The sequence below is a fragment of the Engraulis encrasicolus genome, chromosome 6 (genome assembly GCF_034702125.1).
Source record: "Engraulis encrasicolus isolate BLACKSEA-1 chromosome 6, IST_EnEncr_1.0, whole genome shotgun sequence".
NCBI classification, from domain to species: domain Eukaryota; kingdom Metazoa; phylum Chordata; class Actinopteri; order Clupeiformes; family Engraulidae; genus Engraulis; species Engraulis encrasicolus.
In genome coordinates, this window is record NC_085862.1 from 13174838 (window position 1) to 13192208 (window position 17371).

Here is a 17371-nt window from a genome sequence, read left to right on the forward strand (position 1 = left end):
CAAAGTATTACCAATTTCTTACCAAGAAAATAAACTTGGTAAGTATCTGCACTGTTACCAAGTAACAGATATTCAGTTACTAGGTAAAAAAGGGGAAACTGTACTGTAAAGTAAAGCGAACGCTCTTACCAAAGTATTACCAATTTCTTACCAAGAAAATAAACTTGTTATATATCATGTAAGTACATGGTAAGTATCTGCACTGTTACCAAGTAACAGATATTCAGTTACCAGGTAAAGAAGGGGAAACTGTACTGTAAAGTAAAGCGAACGCTCTTACCAATTTCTTACCAAGCAATTAAACTTATTTCATGTATCATGTAAGTAGGCCTACATGGTACGTTTCTGCACTGTTACCAAGTTACAGATATTCAGTTACCAGGTAAAGAAGGGGAAACTGTACTGTAAAGTAAAGCGAACGCTCTTACCAAAGTATTACCAATTTCTTACCACACAATTAAACTTGTTTCATATCATATAGGCCTAAGTACATGGTAAGTATCAGCACTACCAAATTACAGATATTCAGTTACCAGGTAAAGAAGGGGAAACTGTTCTCATAGGACTCTGTGTTAATTGCTAGCATGGAGGTAACATTTGCACTGATGTAGTCAGAGAACGGCAGGAAGTACAGGAGAACGGTATAACCCAATAACTTAACTCAAGGGGAAATGTAATATGAGCTCATTTCCAAACATGGGACAGTATCACTTTAACATCCGAGTTGGCAGCAGATATAAAGACTCATCAGACCAGGCCTACATTTTTTACAATACAAGACTAGAGAAAGTATTGCCTGGACTGTTTCTGCTGCCAACTCGGATGGCTGCCTTGTTCCACACACACACAGGTGCATATATTTTATTATTATTATTATTATTTCATTCCAGAATTCCTGCTGCCCGTTCTTCATTTCCATTTTCATGAATATCACTTTCCAATTTCTAGGTATTATGACAGCACACATTGCAATTTTCATCAATGAAAAAATGAAAAGGGGGATTTTCTCCATGATCCTCAATTTTTAATTTAGAAACAGTCATTTTTAGCTGCAAAACTTACTATGTTCATGTAACCCAGTTGACAAATGCATATTAAAAACGTATTAGTTGATTAAATAGCATAAATAGTAAAATGGGATAATAAATAGTGATAATACTGATAAGGCAATTCATGAATGAAGGTTTGGTATCGTTAAAAACACGATTAACATAGCAGTACTTTTACTGTGACAGTTACGTTATGGGACTTTTATTTTGACATGCGTTTCCACGCATTCAGCTTTCCGTGGAGCCGTTCCAGTCAGTTGAGCTGAGAAGAGCTCGAAAGCTGAAGGAAAGACTTCGTTTCTTCTGCTCCACCTTGGAGCTAAATATTGATAGGAAATTAATTCTAAGTTAAAGATACCTACTTCTAAGTTTCATTTTGGACCACCGAGCGACCTGCTCTGTAAATCTTTTGTGTTTTGAAGAGCAAGAAGCTGCGCTTCGTCGTGTATTGTTTCTGTTGAATCGTCTCGGTAAGGCAACCACCTGTATTTTCCCTACGGATGTAACTTGAGTGTTATTGCTTATCACTGTGAAATACTTCGGTGAAACCTCAGAATTGTATTTTGTTTTGTTAATACTTGTTGTGTTTAGTGTGAAAAGGGTATATTTTGGTTGAATTGAGTATAAGTTTAAAGCTTGGAATGAGCGGCCTGTAATTCACATGCTTGTGATCACGCACCCAGCAAGTGCGAGGGGAGAGGTCTGAACAAGTCCTCCTGATCATTACTGTGCTCGGCAATATCTGTGTGTAATTCCCGCGGTTTCAGGACCGAGTGATGTTTTTCATAGTATTCATCCTGTTATTTGATAATGGTTATGTAACTGAATGGTATGCAATGCTTTTCAGTATAAGTGAAGTGTATGCGGTTTGCATATATTTTCCTTTGAGAAGATTGATATTAATGTTGTACAACCAGAGGTGGAAAGAGTACCGAAAATTGTAGGCCTACTCAAGTAAAAGTAGGCTATCTTTAGGCTAGGCCTACTTTGCCTAAATCCTGCTTGAGTAAAAGTAAAAGTAGGCCTACCTATCTAAAAATCTACTCAAGTAAAAGTAAAAAGTACTTCACTTAAAAATGCAATTTGAGTAAAAGTACTTAGTTACATTTAATTAGCTTTTCTAGACAATGTAATGTTTCTTTTTCTTGAATATCGTCCTCCATAACCTCTATCTCTTGCTTGGCACCAGCCATCATCCAATACATTGATCCAAGATAGTACAATAGTGAAAATGCTGTGTGCCATCCTGCATCATCTTTCATTTCCGGCAGATTGTGGCATTATTTTGCGTGGCATTTTGTCTATTTTTTTACTCAGTACTCAGGCCAGGTTCCAGTGTAATTGAGTTAACAACTTGGGTCAAAATGTACTCAAGTACTAGTAAAAGTATTAATTTTAAAAACTACTTAAAAAGTTCAAAGTACTCATAAATGCTACTCAAGTACAATACTTGAGTAAATGTAATTAGTTACTTTCCACCCCTGTGTAGGCCTACAACTACTTTAAGTTTAAACTGTTTGAACTGATATTTGATAAGAAATGTGAACATTGTCCTGTGTACATGTGTAGCTTAACTAAGGGTATGGTTACACAGGTGAAGTTTTTTGGACCTGGATTCCGCTGTGGATTGATGACTGCGTTTGATGGCGAGCCACCCACCCCATTGAGTCGGATCCTGTCCTGTGTCATTGTATGTGGCGCATATGTGGTAGGGTTGTGACCTGCCTGTGTCACAACAACACTGACTGACTGACTTGAGTTGTTACTTTAACGGTTTACAAACTGAACGGAACTACTATAAAGGAACTACTTTTTCTTTTCTTTTTCTTGAACAACTGAAAGGAACTCTTTTCTCTTTGAGGATTTAAAGGACTGATTTAAAGGACTGTTCCCAACTTTTGGAAAATAGACAATTACTCACTTTTGAAGGACAATTCATTTTATTTTATTTTAAAGGGTCAATTTTTTTCTTTTATTTTGGGAATATGTACATATTTTCTACCTTGCAATTCATAACTAAAGAAAGAAAAAAAGTATATCCTTGTGTGGTGTCTTTTAATTGCACTTATCTTTTTGCACTCTCCCAGAGCCTAGTGTCTTTATTCTCTAGCTATTGAACCTGGCCTATCATCGACATGTACATACCTAGTAGTGGGTTACATTCATACTAGTATATATTAGTTTATCACCTAAACATAATAAAATTTGGCAATAAGCAGCACAGTTCCAATGAGCAGCATAGTTGCAATACTGTCGTTTGCCACAATATACAATAAAAAAAAAATGATTTCCACAATAATGCTTTGATTTGCTTTTGATGTTTTTTTTTTCCCTTCTTTACCTGGTAAATGAATATCTGTAACTCGGTAACAGTGCAGAAACCTACCATGTACTTACATGATATATGAAACACGTTTACTTTCTTGGTAAAAAATTGGTAATACTTTGGTAAGAGCGTTCACTTTACTTTACAGTACAGTTTCCCCTTCTTTACCTGGTAACTGAATATCTGTAACTCGGTAACAGTGCAGAAACTTACCATGTACTTACATGATACATGAAATAAGTTTAATTGCTTGGTAAGAAATTGGTAATACTTTGGTAAGAGCGTTCACTTTACTTTACAGTACAGTTTCCCTTTCTTTACCTGGTAACTGAATATCTGTTACTTGGTAACAGTGCAGATACTTACCATGTACTTACATGATATATAACAAGTTTATTTTCTTGGTAAGAAATTGGTAATACTTTGGTAAGAGCGTTCGCTTTACTTTACAGTACAGTTTCCCCTTCTTTACCTAGTAGCTGAATATCTGTAACTCGGTAACAGTGCAGAAACTTACCATGTACTTACATGATACGCCTACATGAAATAAGTATAATTGCTTGGTAAGAAATTGGTAATACTTTGGTAAGAGCGTTCGCTTTACTTTACAGTACAGTTTCCCCTTCTTTACCTGGTAACTGAATATCTGTAACTCGGTAACAGTGCAGAAACTTACCATGTACTTACATGATACATGGAATAAGTATAATTGCTTGGTAAGAAATTGGTAATACTTTGGTAAGAGCGTTCGCTTTACTTTACAGTACAGTTTCCCCTTCTTTACCTGGTAACGGAATATCTGTTACTCGGTAACAGTGCAGAAACTTACCATGTACTTACATGATACATGAAATAAGTATAATTGCTTGGTAAAAAATTGGTAATACTTTGGTAAGAGCGTTCGCTTTACTTTACAGTACAGTTTCCCCTTCTTTACCTGGTAACTGAATATCTGTTACTTGGTAACAGTGCAGATACTTACCATAGCAAGTTTATTTTCTTGGTAAGAAATTGGTAATACTTTGGTAAGAGCATTCACTTTACTTTACAGTACAGTTTCCCCTTTTTTACCTGGTAAATAAATATATGTTACTTGGTAACAGTGCAGAAACCTACCATGTACTTACCAAACACTTTTGACTCAACGGCTACAAGAATGAAGATAAAGCCCATGGCAATGTGTGACATCAGCAATTGTTTTGTCAGGTAAGTACCACATTTACCCATGCAATAAATGGGTATGTATGGTGATAAACACAGTAACTACAATGAAATACTGTTCCTTGTAAGTTCTGACTTTGGAGTTGTGTAATGACCACCCAGAGCAGCACATTAACCTAGTAATTAAATGTGGTATTGCTGTAAAACAAACAGGTAAATAGGTAGTACTTTCATCCTTTTTTAAATTGCCATCAAACAATAATTACCCAGAAAATACACAGTGTAGTGTCATGGTAAGTTTTGAGGTTTTTCCCTCTAATTACATAGTATTTACATCGTAATTACCCCCCTTTTTACATTCTAGGTACCATGTAACTTCTCTCTGTTACCCAGTTGTTACCCAGAAAGTACATAGTAAATACTGTACCGTAGAGAGAAGTTACATGGTACCTAGAATGGAGAAAAAAAAGGGGGTAATTACGATGTAAATACTATGTAATTACAGGGGAAAACACAAAACTTACCAAGAAACTACACTGTGTATTTTCTGGATAACAATTGGGTAATTTCTCTCTGTTACCCAATTGTTACCCAGAAAATACACAGTGTAGTTTCACGGTAACTTTTGAGTTTTTTCCTCTGTAATTACACAGTATTTACATCGTATTTACCCCCTTTTTACATTCTAGGTACCATGTAATTTCCCTCTGTTACCCAGTTGTTACCCAGAAAGTACATAGTAAATACTGTACCGTAAAATAAAGCGTTACCTATTATTCTGTTGTGTCTCTGGCTCCAGCTACTGTTCTGTGTGTCGTTTGGTAGTTAGACCTTTTCTGATGCGACTCAGACGGCAAACTTTCCTTCCGGTTAAACAGAGGGGGAGGGGTCAGTCAAATGAAATTCAATAAATGAATAGCCAAATATCACAAATTGAAAAACGATCAAAAATGTTGTCATTTTTTTATAATGCTATTATGGTATGAAGTAACACATGCAGAAAACAAAATACAGCCATTTCTGCTTGTATTGCTTTAATCAAAACAAGAAGTTGCACCCTTTTTTGAATTTCATATTTCATTCCAAAATAGAATAATGAATGAACGAAAAAGTACACGGACCATGGTCCGTGTACCGGTCCGTGTACTTTTTCGTTCATTCATTATTCTATTTTGGAATGAAAAATGAAAATCAAAAAAGGGCAAAATTGCTTGTTTTGTTTAAATCAATGCAAGCAGAAATGGCTGTATTTGGTTTTCAGCACGTGTTGCCTCATACCAAAATAGTATTATAACATTTAACAACATTTTGATCGATTTCCAATTAGCAATATTTGATTATTCATTTATTGAAATTAATTTGACTGGCGCGAAGGATATAGCCTATACCGTCTGATTCGCACCAGCGAAGGTAGATACCTAGCGACGACCATGAGCATAAGCAAACGCGTTTCAGACACAGCCAGGGTAAATGACAGAAAAGTAGAATAATGGGAAAAAACACATCCTTGGCATGTGCAGAGCAGGCATAAAATGCCTATGCGCGGCACGATATGGCCAGGCCAGCCTCAAGCGTGCAGAACGTCCGTCTTATTGAATGACGAGCAACATTATGGACATAATTTGATCAATCTTAAGGTTACTTAAATCGATAGCCTTCATAGCATATTGTAGGCTACATTTTCGCACGTAGGATATACACCTTAGGGAACAAATAGGTTAGTCCAAAGCAGTGGTGAATGCGACAGGCATGGTTAGGATATTGTAAGATACCTTATGTCCTGCATTATTATTTTGCCACCATTTTCTTATTAGAAATCTTGCCTGTTAAACATAGGCTATATCTCTGAACGGACGCCAAGAATAGCCTACAACAAAGTTTAGTGGGCATATTCTTTCGCTCTCAAGTTGGAAGCGCTGGAGCGCGAGTTTGGAGAGCTGACGTGCACGATTTTGCCGAACGTTTCAAAAAATACCACTGTTTATGTAGGCTATGCATGCTTAACACACGTTTCACTATGGTGTAATTGGGGCACTAGTGGCATCTGGGTGCTTCCAGTTTGACTACATCTACAGGTCAGAGATGAAAATGGTGAAGGTTGCGGATCATCAGGGCTGCCAACGTTCCCGTCAATGTCCCCTTTGTCTGTGTCAGTTTGGTCATTTTCGTTTGATTGCCCCCGTGCACTGTTTATTTAGGGAAATAAAATTACGCAAACATTGGAAACATAGTTTGGACCTCGGTATTTTAACCCTTCATCTCCTGATCTCCAACCTTGTCGGTAGTTCTACAAGTGAGACGAAACATCTTCCTCACAGGCGCCCTGCTCAATATGGTGGTACCACGTGCATGCGCCCTTGGGCTTGGGATATGAATATAATCCATCTCACGAGCTACACTACAAGGACGTGGCTGTGATGCTTGTGAGGTTTCGAATAGATAAGCCTATCCCAAGCGAAAGGGTGCATGCATGCGCGCCACCACCATATTGAATAGGGCGCCGTATGTGGGTAGAAGATAGATTTGCTGTTTTTATGCTGCACTTTAACGTATAAACTGATATAACCTTTGCAACGAGTTGAGATTTCATGTGATTATTTATGCCTATAGATCGTATTTGCATAGTGCCCTAATAACAGAAGTGCGTAGGCCTATTTGTGGAGCAAATTTTCCATCTTGCTCAACCAAGGTTTAATGTAGATGATGTTATTTGTTCAGACATCACATTTTGTCATGTAAATGTGTAATGTAATGAAAATACACGCAAGCAGTGAAGTACAGCTGCGCAACGGTAAAGTTGACGGGGAGTTAATGGTCATTGATTCATAGAGGTTTTTGACCGTTCTGATGATAAGCAACCTTCCTTTTGTCAGGTCATCTCTAGAATTAGATGCAGTCTACCTGGAAGCATCCTACCACTAATGCCCTAAATACACCAAAGTGTAACTTTTCTATGCCCCATGGTCGCTATAGAGGAATAGGCCTTGACTATGCGAGTCAGGTGCCAAATAGCCTATCCTTCCGGATAAACCATGGCGTCAGGCAAATGAATTTCAATAAATGAATAAACAAATATTACGAATTGAAAATCGATCAAAAACGTTGTCAATTTTTCAAATACTATTTTTATATGAGGCAACACATGCTGAAAACCAAATACAGCCATTTCTGCTTGCATTGCTTAAAACAAAACAATCAATTTCGCCCTTTTTTGATTTTCATTTTTCATTCCAAAAAAGAAAAATGAATGAACGAAAAAGTACACGGACCATTTTGTAACTGTTATTTGAATATTCATTTTAACATTAGAGATGCTAGCATTAGAGATGGAAGAGGATTTATACGAATGCATTTGTATGTTTTTCAGTTCCACAATCATCCATAAACGACAAAAAAACAACACCCTCTGCGTCGAATGCTTTTCTATGGAGTTGTTTAGCTGCCTGGATAGCAGATTACTAGGACAATCCGTGAGGCCAGAGCAATGTCATATTTGTTGAAATGGATTTGTTGAACTCAGTCCCTCTTGAGGCCTACGTAGATGTCATAGTGCAATGGAAGGTAGATGACTTGTTCTTGCGTAACCTCTAAAGCCTCATTAAATTATGCAGTCCAGGCAGAGGGCCAGAGGTGAGGCCAGCGGCACGGAAAAGCTTACCTCAATGCAGCCCTATTGTCCTCTTCTCAAGCTAGCCGGACACTTGAGGAGCCAGGGCATGGTGAAGGGTATCAAACATCTGAGACAGCAGACAAACAACAAGCACGAGGGAGACAGCAAGCACACATACACAGACAGGCAGAGAGACAGACTGACAGAGAGACGGACAGACGGACGGACGGACAGACAGAAAGACAGACAGGCAGACAACAAGCACAAGACAGACAGACAGACAGAAAAACAGAGTGACAGACAGACAGACAGACAGACAGACAGACAGACAGACAGACAGACAGACAGACAGACAGATAGGCGGACAGGACAGACAGACAGGCGGACAGACGGACGGACAGACAACAAGACAGATTGAACAGACAGATGGATGGACAGGCGATAGAGTGACAGCCAGACAGAGTGTCGGACAGATAGACAGAGTCACACACAGATAAGTGTTCCTACATGAGGGTGTTTATCGAAAGCCACAGATTCAAACAGATGGATGGACATCAGACAAGCACATGTTTCACCATAGTCATGAGTATCGAAAATACGAGACACTGAGGAAACATGCTGTCAGGCACACACACAGACAGTCAGACAGGCAGTAGCGTGGCGTCGGGTTTTTTTTTCAGAGGAAGCCACAAAGGAAAAATAAATAAATAATAATAACATTTTTAATTGATTATTATTACTAGTAGTACCATTATTATTACAACTGCTATTATCATTACATTATTATTAACCAGTAGCGGCGGCTGGCTGGGACAACAAGCAGGGCAGAAAGTTTGGCGATCGAGTCCATGAGAAAGAAATCAATAAGGTATCATTTATGAGATGCGTTGCATGTTTGCGAGCCAGGAAGGTGCCCAGAACTACTGCGCAGCACGGGATGGAGAGGTCTTAAAGGGACACTGTGCAGGAAATGGTCAAAAAAGGTACTGCAACTATGCTGCTCATTGAAACTGGGCTGCCTATTGCCAAATTTTTGCCTATTGCCAAAAATCTTTACATGAAAGTTTACTAATTAATAAACACATATTTTCTAGTATGGTCCAAGTGCAGTCATTTTCGCTGCTAAAAATGGCTATTGTTGGAAATTCAAAATGGCGGACCATGGAGAAGATCCCCCTTTTCATGAAAAGTGCAATTTTTCCAGTCATAATGAATACTTAGAATTTGATGCTGGTGGTAAGTATTCATGAAAAAGGTAACATTAGTGAATGGGCAGCATGAATTCTGGAAATAAACAACTAAAAATATCACACAGTGTCCCTTTAACTGTTTTGCTTCGACAGCACACAACTCGCGCAGCTACAGCTCTTGCTCATGCGGACGACTACTTTTGTTAAGAAATAACAAGAAAAATACTTTGTTCAGAGTTGGAGTAGTGACAAGCAACACCGCAAGAATTTGCAGTTTACGCACGACACCAGATGCTCCACAAGTCCCCTAAACACAATTCAGTCTCATCCTTAAACCTTTAGTGCCAGTTGAAATGCCACACTGAACAAAAAAAAACATAAAACACAGACACCGAACACCAAGCACTGACTGACCTGAACTGAAAGTTATTTTGATGACTCGGTTCAACCGGCTGCTCTGAGACGTGCACGTCTTGTATCGAATGTCAAATGTTGTGTGTACGCTCTCTATGGTTGTCAGATGTATGGCGATTTCCAGCGCAAACATGCTAAAAAAAACCATGGAAAAGTAACTCTGATGCACATGGTTGAAACAGAGCACAGAGAAGTGGCATGATGCGTATATTTAGGACCTGGTGGCACTTTATGCCATCTAATCACCATAGCTTATTGCCATGAATAATAGCAAGAGCTAACAAGCAGCGCAACAAAGCTAAAAATAAAGCTAGCTGCACAAAACGTCAGGTGGCCTGCTTATATACTACCTTTCTGAAACAATAAACCAAGTTTGCCTACCGTTGTAGAAGTTATCCTGAACGTGTCTGTGTCCATGTGAAGATCCTGTCATTATGTTAAATCCATTTAATTAATGCATTGCCTGACATTGGGAGCCATCAGCCGTGTGTGTGCGCTTTGACTGTCACTATTTTGCCCATAGCCTGTTCAATGTAGTTTCTGGCAGGTAAAGTGGCTGCCAATCCTGAAGTATCATCCGTTTCCCTCATTGGCAAATCATAGACCGTCGAGATGACTTATCTCGTGACCAATTCTGAGCAATATGATTGGTCAAGCATTCGTTTTTTTCAAAACTCCACAATTTTATGGCTGCCAACTCGAGTTGGCACCGTTTTTTTTTTTAGCACCGAGAGACGTGTAGTACTTTGTTTAACCAGATGGTTAGCCTATGGGAGGGGGCGGGGGCGCTATTTCCCCAGCTGGAAAATACTTACTGAGAAAATGAGATCCAGGGAATATTAAAACAGGAGACTCGATAGACAGAATGTTTTAATGATTAACGAATATGAAAGCTGTTGTTGGGGGAATAACAGATGCCTGGCATGCCTTGGCATCTACCACCACCCACCACTGCAGGCAGGCAGGCAGGCAGGCAGACAGACAAACAGACAGACAAACGGACGGACAGACAGACAAAGAGACAGACAGGCAGACAGAGAGCAACACTGATGGGCAGGCAGGCAGACAGATAGACAGGCAGACAGCAAGACAAATTCTCTCACAGACGTGTATCAAAAATCCGACACAGCAACAGGCAGACAGACAAAAAGACAAATAGACAGACAGATACAGACAGATGGACACACAGATAGATAGACAGATAGACAGGCAGACAGACAGGCAGGTTAGATAAGTGGAGAAACGGGACAGACAGATCCACACAGACATAAACCGACACACACAGGCCCTCCATAACCAGGTGAGTTCAGTAGGGTTTTTTTTTTCATCTCCAGCACGGTCGGATCTGATCTGATCTCTGAGCTGTCACCGGCGAGCGATGGAATGCATGGTGGCGTAGCGGGCTGGCTGATTGGCTATCGACTCCTGCCGTCCAGATAAGCACACTTTCATTTGTGGGACTAATGGCTCACATGATGACAGATGACACGTCCAGACAAATGTGGCCCACGGCCAAGTCTGCACGTACGGCCTCTCGGGCTGTCTGCCTGTCTGTCTGCCTGTCTGTCTGCATGACCTCTCTGTCTGGCTGTCTGTATGTCTGTCTGTCTGTCTGTCTGTCTGTCTGCATGCCCTCTCCTTCTGTCTGGCTGTCTGTTCATACCTGTCTGTCTCTGTCTGTCTATCTGTCTGTCTGTCTGTTCATCTGTCTGTCTGTCTGTCTGACATTCCCAATCTATGACCTTACTGCTTACAGACAGTGATGTGACAGTGTAATCCAAAAATCCGAAAAAATGTGCTGAAATAGGCAAGTAAGTTCTGTTATATAATTCAGACAGGTGTACACAGCGTGTTCCCAAACAGTGGAGACTGTGTGGTGCCGCTGCCTGTGATTAGGTCATCTACGGTCAGTGTTGCCAGATGGAAAATGCTGAATTATTGTACATCTGGCAACACTGTGTACGGTGATAAACAATCACAAAATGTTAAATCAATCTTGTTAAAGGAACAGTCCACCCTTCTTTGATGTTCACATACTTGCAGTATTTCCAAGCATTATTCATGAATATACACATAAGCTTGTTCTCAGTGTTTTCAGTTCTTAGATTCATTGGTATCAGAATTATTAGCATAGCTTATAATCACTGAAAGTAAGTGGAAGCATTTGTATCAAGCCACAAGTGATCACAGAATGGGATGAAATAGCTGTTTTTTTCAGAGTAGTTTATAAGTACATAGATTTGATGATGTTTTGTTTGCTCTCATAGACTTGCATTGCTATGCTTAATTTGTGTATACTGTTAAACTAGGCAATGCAAACACATACACGAGAAATACTGTGTATTATCATATTTTACTGGGACTTAACTACATATGAGCAATTTTGAGATGGACTGTTCCTTTAAGGGTTCATTGAAGGTGTTTATTTTCATCTCAATGGTTCACTGGAAAGGGAAAAGTCCTTTGTGTTGAACTATTCATTATGGGAACATTTGTCCGCATTAAAACGGGTTCTTCTGAGCCTCAGACCATAAGTGACATCAGCTATGACATCTCTTTTTTTTCTTTATATAGTACTATTCTCTTTATGGTTCTTCAAAGCACTGGAAAAGATTCAACTATGCCAGGGGTAGGGAACCGTTTTCATTCGAGGGGCCATTTCAAAGTCCTCCAAGGGCCGTATATGAACACAAACCAGGATTTCCCCCTGCACATTAGGCCTACATTGAAGGCAGCCACTTCTCAACAGACCCCACATTCACTAAGTCTCCTGAAAATATAATTTGATTGTACTGCAAATGCGATATCTAGCAGTTCTTTACAAAACATGTCATGTTTTATGTGAAACACTAAAATTAGGTCGGGGGCCGGATAAGATGGCCTCAAGGCCAGTAAACGACTCTAGAGACAAATTAGGTTCCTCACCCCTGGCCTATGCCATTTCTCATCTCATCACTAATGACAGCAAGTAGTCTACTTATAGTAGTCTTCTTTAGAGTGAAGCTACTTTATGTATGTGTGGGCAGCCATAGCTCAGTAGTTAGAGAGTTGGCCTTTAGATCAGAAGGTTGCAGGTTCAAATCCAACCCAATTACTAGCACCTTGATCCATGGCAGAAGTGCCCCTTGAGCAAGGCACCTAACCCCACATTGCTCCAGGGACTGTAAAGTAACTGTAAGTAAAGGATAATCTAATATAAGTCGCTTTGGATACAAAAGCGTCAGCTAAGTGTAATGTAATGTAACGCATAATAATAATAAAAATATCTGTATAGCATCTGATCATACAAGGCATGCAGCTCAAAGTGCTTAACAAATGGAAAAAAACATCAATGTTTAAGATGGAGTTAAAAAGAGAAGTAGAAAAGAGAGACAGAAACAAGAAAGAATAGCAAGAAGACAAAAGAAGAAGACATATCCAATCCATGATGGTCAGCTAAACCTAAACATAACAGATCACAAAAAGAGGCAGATACAGTAATTATCTAATTCCTATGTTGTGCATTTGAGTAAAAGAAGGACGGTATTGCATCTGTGCTGCTCCCGTGTCTTCTCTCTGGTGCAGATAAATAGTATTTTATAATTGAAAAAAAAGGCCGTCTAATAATAATGTATAGTGTAATGTATGTATACTATCTATGTCTAATTGTCTATGTCCACACCTAGAGTCTAGAGTCTATGTCTGTCTACATGGGAAAGTAAGAAACATAATTTCAATTATTTGTATGACCAGCGCATGTAAAGAAATTGACAATAAAACCGACTTGACTTGGCTTGACTAATAAAAGCCATTACATTCCACCAACTGGCATGGTCAATGGCTAAAGCAGTGAGAAGAAAAAGGGGTTGCACACAGAAGCTGGATGCTATCAGTGAAACTGTATTAGAAGCCGAAAATAAAGAGAAGCCAAAACAAAAAGAGGGTTACAAAAGTTTCGGGTCTAGCCCATCATCAGTGTTCCCAAAATTTGAAAAAACGGCATCCTTGTTTTGGAATTGAAAGCGAAAAAGTGAAAGCCCATTGGGAAACTCCAACTCCCATTGTCATTGTGACACAGCACTCCACAGCACACAAGTGAACACTGCACACTGCACACAACGAAACTGCATTTATGCCTCACCCGTGCAAGGGGGCAGCCCTCAGTGGCGCCCCATGGGGAGCAGTGCGGTGGGACGGTACCATGCTCAGGGTACCTCAGTCATGGTGGAGGATGGGGGAGAGCACTGGTTGATTACTCCCCCCACCAACCTGGCGGGTCGAGAGTCGAACCGGCAACCTCTGGGATGCAAGTCTGACGCCCTAACCGCTCACCCATGACTGCCCAATTACGCACCAAGCGAAACTTCCCAAGTAAGACAAAGGCGTGGACTCATTCTCTACCTTCACAATGGCTGAAGACATCGGGAGAAGAGGAGGAGGAAGAAGAGGAGGAAGAGGACGAAGAGGAGGAGGAGAGGTTAAGGTGAAGACATCGGGAGAAGAGGAGGAGAAAGAAGAGGAGGAAGAGGAGGAAGAGGAGGAGGAGAGGTTAAGGTGAAGACATCAGGAGGGGAGGAAGAAGAGGACGAAGAGGAGGAGGACGAAGAGGAGGAAGAGGAGGAGGAGAGGGAATTAAGGCAGACAGAGGAGTGGGGAGAGGTTAAGGTGAAGACATCAGACAGACGTCACCATGGCAACGGGAAAAGGGCATTCGACAGTAGATGAGGGCAAGAGGAGCGGGAATTGAGGAAGATGGCACCTGGAGATATGGAGGAAGAGGAGGAGGTGGAAGAGGAGGAGGAGGAGGAGGAAGAGGAGTACCAGGAGATATGGAGGAAGAGGAGAAGGATGAGGAGGAGGAGGAGGAGGAGGAGGAGGAGGAATTGAGGTAGATGGCACCGGGAGATATGGAGAGAGGGGAAGGCGGAGAAGACGAAAAAAGATGTGTGTGTGTGTGTGTGTGTGTGTGTGTGTGTGTGTGTGTGTGTGTGTGTGTGTGTGTGTGTGTGTGTGTGTGTGTGTGTGTGTGTGTGTGTGTGTGTGTGTGTGTGTGTGTGAAAGAGAGAGAGGGGTTGGGGTGAAATTGAGAGAAGACAATAGGAAAAAAGAGAAATGCTAAAAGCTCTATTGGGCTGCAGGTAGGACCTGACACACTAGCGGAGTACATAGGACAGATATAACTATCTTTGGGTTTACAATTCATAAACCAAATACATGTTGTTTTGTATTGTATTGTATTGTATTGTATGTCATACACATCACAGTGCGTTTGTCCATGTGTGTATGTGTTAATGTCTGTGGATGCATGCGTGCGTGTGTGTGCATGCATGCGTGCATGTGTGCATGCATGTGTGCGTGTGTGTGTGTGTGGTGTGGTGTGGGTCTATAGATTTTAGCCTTATTCTCACTACAAAAGAGAGAATGCTGCCACCTAGTGGCTCAACTGTGTACAAGCTACAGCAGGGATGGGCAACTGGAGGCCCAGAGGCCACATGTGACCCGCCACCCATGGGTGCCGCAAGGGGGGGTTTACAGATTTTAAGGGCCAGACCCCGACAGCACTGACAGGCCCCCTCGAAGGATGCTGATAACATAATTTGTCATTTTGGGGGCCCAAAATTTGAATCTTTCACGAGGCCCATTTTTTTTACCCGCACCTCTGCCGCCACCTCTCTCAATGTGGCCTGTGGACAGTTATTAAACCCTTAGCGCAGAACTGGTAACCTTACAAAACTGGTAACCTTACTTTCACCAAAGTTCTAGGCCCCCTACTCTTCATCATTTATATTCTTCCCCTTGGTAACATTCTCCGAAAACATGGCCTAAATTTTCATTGTTATGCAGAGATGACACCCAAATTTACATTCACACCAAACCCTCCCATCCACTCCCCCTCGCTAACTTAACAACCTGCCTAAATGAAATTAGTAATTGGATGACCCAAAATTTTCTTAAACTTAATCAAAACAAAACCGAAGCCATCATCATCGCCACTCCATCATTACTTAAAAAGATAAACCTTTCTCAGTTCTCTATCCCTGACTATTTTACCTCCACTTCCTCTGAAGTAAGAAATCTGGACGTCATCATCGACTCTTCACTCTCCTTTGAATCCCATATTAAACACCTCACCAAAACTGCGTTTTTCCACCTTAAAACCATCTCCAGACTCCACCCTTCTCTTACCCCTACCTCTGCTGTGACCCTCAGTCACGCTTTCGTAACCTCCAGATTAGAATTGATTGTTAAATTGATTAACCGTCTACAATACATTCAGAACTCAGCAGCTAGATTACTCACACACACCAGACCCTGGCATCACATTACCCCTATCCTCTATCAATTACACTGGCTTCCTATCCATTCACGTATCCATTTCAAAATTCTCCTCCTCGTATACAAGGCCCAGCACAACCTTGCACCCTCCTACATCACAAGTCTCCTCACCCCATACAATCCCACCCGCACAGGGCCGGTTCTGGCTTATTTGGCGCCCTAGGCGAGTTTGAGTTCTGGCGCCCACACCCCCCCCCCCCTTTTATACCTTACAGAACACAAGAGTAATACCGGTAGTAAGCTTAACTAAATAGCATCAAGAACAATAACTGTTTTGCATCAAATGGATTTCTGGTTCTTTTGGACAGCCGACCAACGCATCAGATTGAGTCGCATGAAAGTACCTTCACTGTGTGGTGTCTTGGATGTAATGGTGGTGGTGCCCCCAACCCCAGATGAGAGGGAGGTTATCAATGTGTTTGAATTGTAAAATGGAATTGAAATGCCAGGAGAGTGGTACAGTACATTTGCATGTCAAATGCATGTGTAGACAATAGGCCTACCAAGGAGGTCTGCATTGATAGCCTATCTACACTACCTACAGCATCACAAAGCATGGCAGCATAACAATTTTAATAAGCTACACATTTGTGCTGTCTATGATTCCAAACCAATTTCATTTCTGTACTGGAAATAGTGGTGCATTTGTGAGTAGGAGAATGAGAAGGGGGCTATCTATGTGTTTGAACCGGAGGGACAGGGTGAGAGAAAGGGAGAAAAGCTGTCACGCTTTTGAATTTCATTATATACAAAATATAGTAAATAGCCTCACTTGTCTGCAATACTACATCACTCAGCATGAAAACATGCTGTGCATGGTTCTCTTACATGATTACTGTAGGCCTATGTGTCATTCTGGTCTGGAAACAATGTTTTTTTTTTAAGCTTACAACAAGCAGGTAATTCATTCAAGTGGATGGAAGGAGATATGGCAGCTAAACTTGTTTTAAACATGGCACCAGTCTTACTTTACATTGCTTGTCAACCTAAGCAAGTATTATGATGTCAGGTGGGTGTTAGTGAGTAGGCTACTAACATAGGGTGACCAGACGTCCCGGTTTAACCGAGACAGTCCTGGTTTGGAGTTGTGTGTCCCATGTCCCGAGCAAACTCTGTCGGGACACAAATATGTCCCGGTTTTGGCCACCCACTACATTGCGCCATGTCTATCAGGGTAAATATATGGAAAAGATTACATGTTTACCTGCCACAATTAATGGCAGCCAGCGCTTGTATAGAAAGTCTGAAGGAGTCAGTTGCAATTTGTCATTCCGACCTCTAAAATTGCTTAGAATGCAGGAAATTG